This window comes from Alexandromys fortis, unplaced genomic scaffold, assembly GCF_014885135.2.
Source record: "Alexandromys fortis isolate MF-2015 unplaced genomic scaffold, M_Fortis_MF-2015_v1.1 scaffold_15, whole genome shotgun sequence".
Taxonomy (NCBI): Eukaryota; Metazoa; Chordata; class Mammalia; order Rodentia; family Cricetidae; genus Alexandromys; species Alexandromys fortis.
The window spans coordinates 19,234,826-19,244,304 of NW_026067911.1; the positions used below are offsets into that span (position 1 = coordinate 19,234,826).

At 44.7% G+C, this 9,479-nt stretch overlaps 1 protein-coding gene across 3 annotated transcripts in view; it reads left to right on the plus strand.

Moving 5' to 3' along the window:
- The first annotated feature begins 1,620 nt into the window (after positions 1 to 1,620).
- Trpc4 (transient receptor potential cation channel subfamily C member 4) overlaps positions 1,621 to 9,479 on the plus strand; it is a 156,497-nt gene continuing 148,638 nt past the window's right edge. For 2 of the 3 annotated variants that reach the window (XM_050138482.1, XM_050138484.1), the window contains exon 1: positions 1,621 to 2,167. The gene's annotated coding sequence lies outside the window, so the exon portion shown is untranslated. The remainder of the gene's footprint in view (positions 2,168 to 9,479) is intronic. The other variant, XM_050138481.1, reaches the window with a different exon arrangement.

Genomic DNA, 9,479 nt, shown 5'->3' on the forward strand with positions numbered 1-9,479 from the left:
CATAAAAATTATCCTATGAAGAAGAACCCCGAGAGGGGTGTACAGGTGATCTAAAGTCTTGTCCTCAATTCATATTTTTTTCCTCAAGTAGCTTTAAAGATGTCCTAAGGGCCGACACTCATCACAGCCCTTAGGACTTAGTTTGAGCTGAAACATTCCCCCAACCATTGTCAGCTTCACTTTTGATTCTCATACATTGATTGAGCATTGAGAAAACAGGTTTCATGAAAAATTAAAAAAATAATTTCAGTTGTACCACACAAAGCAGATCTCTCTCTCTATCTCTCTCTCTCTCTCTCTCTCTCTCTCTCTCTCTCTCTCTCTCTGTGTGTTTCTTTTCTTGTTCGATACAAAATGTCAAGTTCATTGGCATGTCTATAGATATATGTTTTTTGCATATGATATAAAACCCAGTGTTTAATGCTAATAAAAGAAAACTACCTGCAAATGTTAACGCATATTTGTGACAAACTGTGAAGGGGATTCAGGGAAGGAAGGGAGTTATTCTGTTGTTCATCTGGTTTTCTGGTACAGGTTTGTTTAGTATGTTGTAAAGGCCTCGGTATTTTGTGGGCTGGCCTGTGGGCTGTGTTCCCTCAAGACCAGAATAGCGGTCATGCTGACCCATGAGCAGAGCAGTTAGCTAGGGAGAAAGAATGATTGACAGTTACGAAGAGCATTTTGAAAAGAAAAGCAAAACAAAACACCCCGCCCTTCATTCCAATGAGTAAGCCAGCAAATGCTCCTCGCTCTGTAATTACCCTTTACAAAACAATCCCCCCAAAATCCTCCACTCATCTGAACTTCAGAGACACGGAACGGAAGTGAATGAAAAGGAAATGCTTGCCCCTGGGAAGCCACAGTCCAGTGGGGAGCTCACCGCATGCCCCTAAAAGACAGAAACCTAGAAGCAGGGAGGAGGCTGCTGTTGTTTTACAAATGCACTGTCAAGATTTTCCCTTAGTCTTGAGGTCATGACCAATCAACAGTCGGTCCCTGAGTGTGGTAAACTACAGGTAATTTTCCACCTCTTTACTTTGATTTATTTTTGTGTGTGAACACACACACAAACTGACCAAAAGATAACCTGTATCTTGAGATCTCCAGGTAGAAGTTAGATAGGCTAAGTCCAGGGACCCATGCATCTGCACCAGGCACCTGCAGCCGCCTGGGACCTCCAGGTCCCAGGCTGCTACATGATTTGGGATTAAGTATCTGGAAAACGTGCTGAGTGCCTGTGCCAGCTGTTTAGAGAGAGCGGGGTAGGAGTGGATGGGACGCTGTGGCTTATCATTCATTTATTGGCACTGTCTGGATTGTTGACACAGTAGTGGCAAGCCACATCCCTGCACTAACTAGCAAGGGAAGTGTGACACCTTGAGGACAGGAGAGGGGGCGCCAGAAGCTCAGGGCAGCGACCAGAGTTGCAGGGGCTGGGTAGGGGGTTGATGAATAATTTGCTCCACCGGTTGACCCGCGGCATGGGTATTTGTTTACTACGGTGGGAACAGAGCTTTCCAGATTTGGGTCGGGTTGCTAAGTGAAGTTCTGCACCCCTGCGGGGCACCACCTAAACCCAAACTCGTGTCTGCCAGGCATACAAGACCTAGGGGTCTGTCCTGGCCACCGATTTAGCTAGGTGTCAGAGGGAATGCGGCCGGTCACCCTGCCCACTGGCTGACCTAGAGCGATGCTCCCGGAGTGGCGCGTCGCGGTGTGTGGGTCCTTGCCACCCGCTCTTGGAGAGGTGCGTGGGATGCACATCCGCGGCAGTCGGGCCGACCCAGGGTAGGTGGGGGCGGTCCTTCAGGCTGCTCTGTGGCCCCCTTGGGAACGCAACTTTGTCTGGGTGGGGGTGGGGGGCAGAGCATCAGAGCCGGGCGGATGAGGCTGTAGTCTTGGGCACCCCGCCTCCTCCCGGGCCGCCCCTCCCCCGCGCCCCTGCTCTGGCTCTCCAGCATCCTCACTCCGCCCAGTTCCGTGCCAGCTGCGTGGGCTCCGGCTTCGTGCGGGTTTTTTTCCCCTTGGAATGCTCCAAAAACTCGGCAGCGACTACGAAAAACCCCATCGGAACTGACCGGCTGCGCTAGCACGGGGCGCAACACCGGTGCCGCGCGCCAGCCGAGCCCACCTCTGTCACTTCAGCCACCGGATTGCAACTTTGCAGGTAAGAGAGGGTGCAGCCTCCGCGCTCCAGACATTGGCCACGCAACTGGGATACCAGTTAAGTTTCCCAAGCCTCCTGGGAAGCAGGCTCCCTCCCGGGAGGCGGGCATCCCTTAGGGGTTACAGTCACTAGGGTGCAGCAGCTTGGTTGCTTTTTAAGGTTCGGGAAAGGTTTTTTGCGAAGCTTTCTTTTGGGTGATCCGGGTTGAGGGGGAGTTTGGGGGCGCTCCCAGGTTCTCTCTGCATCGCGCTGTAAGGCAGGGGTGGGTGAGGGCGAGGAGCGAACCCCTGGTGTGACTTACATGGTAAACAAAGGATCAGCCTCTCCGCCCGCGGTGCTAGGGAGCTTGGCGCTTGTGTTCTACCTGCCAAGCGTTAGGAGAGGATTGAAATGGCACGGTCCTTGGGCACATACGGTGAACCCTCGGGCTCTCCAGCAGGCACCGAGACAGAGGGCAGGAAGGGGGCACAGCAATTGCTGTTCTGTGGGTCCATTCCCCTCTGCGTCATTTTCCTTCTTTCAGGCAGCAAAAGCACTTTTATGCATGTGGTTGGACCAGGTTTGGTGGCTCCTAGTTCTCCTGGCAACCGAGACTCCAACTGAGCCAGGGACCCTGCTTGCTACCTGAGGAGATTGCTTGGCTCCAGGGCGCAACTTGTTGTTTCCAGCTGCGAACTCAGCTGCCTTTTGTGTCTCCGGGGTGGGGTGGGGGGGAAGGGTTGGGGAGAGCTGGTCTGAGGGACCGAAAACCTCGTCACTGTGTCCAGTGTTCTCCTGCCACTGTGGCGTGTCCCTGTAGACACGGTTTCTCAGGGGAGCACTACCAGTTAAATTCCGCTGCTATAAAATGCCAGCGAGTTACTTGCGGAGCAAGCGACCAAGCCAAAGGAATGGAAACTGGGAGGAGAAGCCTGCGCTGTACCTTTAAATGAAATTTAGAACAGACTTGTAAAACTGAGATAAAATAAACCCCCGAGGCTCATAGAATTGCTGGCTTTTCTATCGTAGTTATCGCAACGCAAAGCTCCTAAACATTCTTTAAGGAGAATAAAAGATTTAGCAGAGGATTTTCTTTTAAAGACTCAGACACCGAGAGTAGGAGTTGGTGGCTATGTTAACCGTGTTACGATTTGCTATTTAAAGTTATATTTGTGACGCCTACTTCTGTTCCTCTGGACAGTAAACCAGGAAACATCAAGTATTTAAGAGAGATAGCATAGTAAGACATAAGCGTAACTCTGTCCGAAATTCAGAATTAGGATCCAAATTGGGTTTGACGTGGCTGAAGTGAATGAAGCTCTCCACGATCTCTGCTAATAGTGCGGTTGTTTACCGAGATCAGTCAGTCCAAGAGGGCAAGGTAAATGGGCATTTACCAAAGGATTTGTGGATATCTTCGACTAATAAAGGGTAGGGCAGGTGGCGAGAGAATGCACTGGTATGGTTTCCGGGTACGACTGTAGTGTGCTGCTCTACCTTCCCTGAACGTTGATGGAATCTCTAGTCTGCCTGGCTGGAGGAAGGATAGATTTATGCCAAGAAAGGCAAAGAGTCGGGAAACACACAGGTTGCCAGCGAGAGGGATACATCCGAGTTTCTCATATCCTTTGAGTGGATGTATTATGATGAGAAGATGCGCATGTGTGAACTTTGAGAAGTTTATCAGCTAGATCTGGAAAGGAACATGCACATTTTATCCGAGCATCAGCTGTTTAGGCTGGCTAGAAAGCAAACACCTCTTTAGCCAAACCTGTCAAGTATGGACGGCCTTTGTGAAAATCTCTGATCTTAAGAAATGACGTACATTTCAGTTTTTCTCTTTATAGCCATTCTCAAAGATATGGGAGGAACTAGATTTACAATCTTACATTGTTTATTCGTGTGTTGCATTTATTTCTAGAAGGCCAAGATCGAACTGTGTAAGCTGGCTCTTTTCATTATCAAAATAGTAACAGGCCAAATAGCTTTCCGCAGAATAGAGTCTGAGTCGGTTCATATTTTTTGGAGATTGGAAATCCCAGGAGCTGTCTGCTTACCCCTTCTGTTTAGTGAATCCTGTTTAGTGTATAAACTTCAAACTCAGAGAACCACATCCATCCAAAGAGCTAAAGACCTAGCTGATCCAACGCCCTCATCCAGAGGACAGAGCACAGTCAGCTCTCAGCAGCAACTCACAGCTTGTAGACTACTGTGTCGTCTCAGGCTATGATAGATGTAAAAGGCAGAGGGACTGTTTGTCAGCTCTCAATGACCATGTCTACTGACATGCGCATGAAGTGCATGGCATTAAAACTTTACTTGAAATAATCACCCTTAAACATTGCTGTTCCTGAACCGAAGGTGACAAGCAGAAACCATACACAGTCATTGTATTTTTGGTACAATCATTATTTTTTTATGACACAAAATAGTAAACATTTCTGATCGTCCAGGACAATATTATCAACTTACTTTATTTTAAACCCATCAGTGTCTGGAGAGCAGTGTCCCTTTAAGAGTCTCTGCTTGCTGACTCTCTGAATTAAAATCAAATCTCTGTGTTTTTGGAAGCACCCTATTTTTAATTCCCACACATTTAATCTCCAGAATGGCTTGTGTCAATTCAACAAATTAACATTCTATTTATCGGCTGAAGATTAAAATGAGGTCCCTTTTCTACATAGTGAATATACTAGGGCCAAGATAAACACAGGCATACATATGTTCAATAATAAACTTTTAAACAACGATGCTCAGGGAAATCAGATTTGTAACTGAAGATGGACACATTAGAATGCCAGAGCAGTCACCAGGACCACAATGTAGGGCTGAATTTTCTTTTGGAAATATCACATATATACTTTTTTTTTTTTAACAAACTGGGTGAACGGGGAGTAACAGACTGTTACATTTCCTCCTAAAATCATCAATGCCAGTTAGGAGATCAGATTCCAGCGTACATCTTGCCTTCCTCAATCGTGGCGTTGTCTGGGCTAATTAGAAACTGGCGTCACTGACTTATTGAATGCCCGTCAAATACCACGAGCTTTTATTAACATGACTCTCGTGAAAACTGAAGTTGAGACAACCCAAAGTGAAAACGCTGGCTGTGCTCTGCCCATTCCCTCCCACCAATAAGCATCCACTTTAACCCAACTGTGCTTGGATGTTTGTTTCTCTTCATCTCATTGGAGTGATGGCTTTGTCGTCCTCCCGAAGTTTTCCCTTTCTCACCCTTCCTGATGCACAGCTTCGGCATTTCAGGAGAGCTGAGGATTTTTTTTTTTTTTAAAGCAGAGGCAGACACAGCATAGCTGTGCTTTCTAAATGAACACCGATCCAGACCTGATCGTGGAGAGCTTTCATACAACAGCCATGGCAACAACAAAATTCCCGAGGGACAGAGAAAGACATTTAGGCAGAAAGTCATCTGGGAAACTAAAAGGGAAAGATACTTTTATTGAAAATATGTTAACTTGAAGTGATCTCATTCCACGAACTATTTGGCAAATACAACAAAGTATTTAAACCTTTTAAACGTCCCGGTGGATGTGTCTGAAAGTTCAACTTAAGTAGGATAGGAAGGATGGCAGTCCAACTACTTGATCAATTACTGTTGTCAAATGTTATATAGTATTCCTTCCAACATTAGTTTGTGCACAACACAACAGTGTCTCAAATGATAGTTACTAAGATATGACAGAGTATACATGGGCATAGTCTTATGCTCCAAACTAGAATCAATATAAATTAATCTAGAGTCTAATATAAAAATATGCTTTTATCTAGCACAAAGCATTCTCTCTGAGAAATAATAAGTGCAGTATAATTCATGATAGATATTAAATAAACACTGTTTGTAGCCTGCTCTTATCTTTTCAAAATATGTTGACAAAGTTACCCTAACTTCTTTGAACCAGTAGCAGGCAAAGTTGGCTTTTACTGAAGACAGAGGACAGGAGAGACAAAGAAGGGAGGGGCCGATATTTCTGGGCACCGACCTGTGCCAGTCACTCATTAGCATCCCTTCTGCTTGGACTTTGAAGTGCGATCATGTTTCAGCGATTTGGAAAAGGTGAACTGATCGAACGCCACAGTTTAACTCTATGGTGAATCAGTGTGTTGGGAAAAAAAAAAAACCTTATGAATACCTGCCTGTCTGTCATCTAAGCACTTGGGAGGCTGAGGCAGGAGGGTCTTGAGTTCAGGAGCAGCCTGGGCTGCAGAGGGGTAGCGGGTGAAAAACAAAACAACCCAAATAAAATTAAAAAAAAAACCCAAAGGAAATAAACAACAACAAAATGCCCTTGAAAAATAAAAATTACATTCTTACTTATTTCCTAAAAGTGAATTGTATTTTTCCAGCTATTTCTTTCTTTTAAGTTTCCAAATACTATAACATGGGAATAAGATGTCTGTTCCTTTCATGGGGACAGAATTAGAAACAACAGCCTCGAAACAGCAGGCGCTGAGCTGCTGGGCTCACACAGGCCGCCCTGTTGCCCTTCTGGGCTGGACACTGACCACAAGGCTTTGCACATGTAATCCTCACGCTCCGGCCCAGCCACAGACCTCACCAAGGCGCCCTGCTTCTAGTCCTATTCCTCAGTCTACATGCAACACACATGAAGAAGAACATGTCCTTAACAAATACAATTCAAGATTACACATTTTCCATGAAGAAGCCGCGAGACAAGAGCTCCTTACATTCAACCCTCACCACATCGATAGCTATCGATAACACCCCCTTGTGGAAAAACCGTCAAGGTGAGGCGTGTTAGACTTATATTCCCTTTGTCGGTGTTATGTAAAGTGTTAAGACAAGTGGCTTCGTCTTCATTATTTTTGAAATTTTAACTAATTATTTCATGACCCGTGGTAAGACATTTTAGTACCTATGACGTGGTTGTTTTTAAGGGGATACATGCATTCGAAATGTAAACATTATATACAGAATCTATTGACATTGCCCTGAAAAATAACATGGTTGAATGTACACAATATTACCATGACACTTAACTATGAACTACTACCCCCCCCCCCCACACACACATTTACTGCCTGTTTGTAAATGGACAATTGGGTAGGCCGATGGGTGGCTCCTGGGTTCCTGGATTTTCAGGCAGAGTTCCCCATGCCTGGAATACCTTTTTCCCTTTTGTTCCCTGGCAGACTTGTCTCCCATCACTAAAGTCTTGTTTACTCCCAGAGCCCTTCTCACCTTCTCTGGGAAGTTTTGTCCCGATGTCTCAATGTATAAACACAGGCACAGCTTCTTAGCAAAGGCCTGTCTTTGGGGCTAGACAGTGAACAACTTTAAAAGTGACAATGATGTTTACAACCCTGTGAGTCTGCCACAGAATAAGGTTTCTATAGATAGTCTGCTTTTGCAGTTGAGCAGAGTTCATTTTTCATATTTTCATAATGTCATACCTGTGACAGATGACTTTGATCATGCTTATTTCATAAAGCCCGCTTATAATAATATTCCCCTTATATACACGTGTGGCGAATGCCACACAGTTTCTTACATTAACACATAGTCTTCCAGTTGTCATTCAACAGATCTGGCATTCAGTCTCCTATTGTTGTGGAGAGGCCACCATCACGGGAGTCCTATAGCCCATCAGTAGCCGCTTTGATTTAAAAGCTGCCACACTGGCATTCCGAACGTTTTCCGTCCACTGTGCTCTGAAGGGAGAAGTCAGACGTGAGAGAGCCCAGACACAAGCTCTTTCCCAGGAACGCATGCTGAACCAAAAGAAGCCCTAGCCTCCGTCCGTGATTATATTTAGCAAATTAAGTTGAAAGTTCATGACCAAATTTGACAGACCATGATGATCCATTGTAGGTGGCATGAGTTTTGTTTTGTTTTTGGTCTTTTTTACTGTGTATCACTGAACTTTGGAAACTACAAATAAAAGGTTATTTCCTTTAGAGGTTAGGCTGCTCAATATTCATTTATTTTGATGAGTCAAATAAATCAGTATGTATGGATTGATTTTTGTCTTTTCTCTGTTGCTCTACTGAACCTCTTTCTTTTAAAGCATTTATCTTTAGTAACTGGTCACGATACCAGTATGAATTCTCAAAAATACAACGGAAAGATGAGGCAAGAGGCTTAGTGTTTGCATGGCAGCCACAGGGGGAAGAACTCATTGTGGCTTACCTATTGTTGCCACGGTGAGCATCCTACCAGGCAAAAGCATTGTTCGTGCTGAAGAGAACAGGTGATACCCCAAGGACCATCCTGAAAGGCACACATTGAATGCTTTGCTGCAGCCATAGTAGTTAGACAAGCACATCTGGGCCGTGCTGAATTTCACCTCTCACCCAATACATACAGAAATGTATACACGTATGCACATACCGTATATTAATACATTTGTGTGTGCATACACATATATGTGTATTGTTAAATAAGTAATATTGGTGAGATAGGCTCTGCAGATCAAGGCTTGTCATCAAGCTGATGACCTCAGTTATCTCCCTGGGACCCACATGGTAGGAGGAGAGAGCCGACTCCAGTAGCTACCCTCTGACGTCTACATACGTGTCATGGTGTGTGTGCTAAGAAATACACATAAATGCGCACAATAAATTTATCGAATAAAACATTAAAAAACATATACTGAATGGATTTTTCTTAAAGTAATGAAGAATAGGAGCCTGCTTATACTTTGCCAGAATTTTTCTCCTCTGTGATTTATACACCATGATCAGAGTGTCGCCTGTAAGGAAGGCTCTGAGGACCTCTAAAGTTAAGGAGAGGGAACACTTACAGCTCGACCTCTCTGTCTGTGCTGCGTAAAATGGAAATGTTGGCAGAGAGGGAGAGCTTATTTGTTTATCAGGTTCATTTTAACCTCACAGCTTAAGGTTTTGATTTGCAGTGCGCTGGCGCTTGGAGAGGCGAGCTGTGTTTTCAGTTAGCACTCCGGCATGCTCCGGGAACAAAGTGAGCCAGCAAATGATTTTGCCCTTTCAGGAATAAAAGACGCTATAATGAAAAGGCATTTCATTATGACGGTGCTTATGATAAATATCTTTCCGTCGTGTGAAAACATCAATAGCATCAGCCTGAAAAGGAAGAGCCACCTTGCTTTCTGCTCGGACTTTGCAGTGAACCAAACACTAAGCCAGAACTTAAAACGTCATTGGACAAAACACTCAAGTGCTTTCCTTCTGGATTTTGCATTGCTGTGGTTGAAAATTTTGCACAATTATATGCAGAAAATTACTTCCTTTTGGGTTAACGGCCATCATTACCCACAAAATACAAAAGACTCATTGCAAATTATAGTGTCTTAGTCTCTGATTAAATATATATATA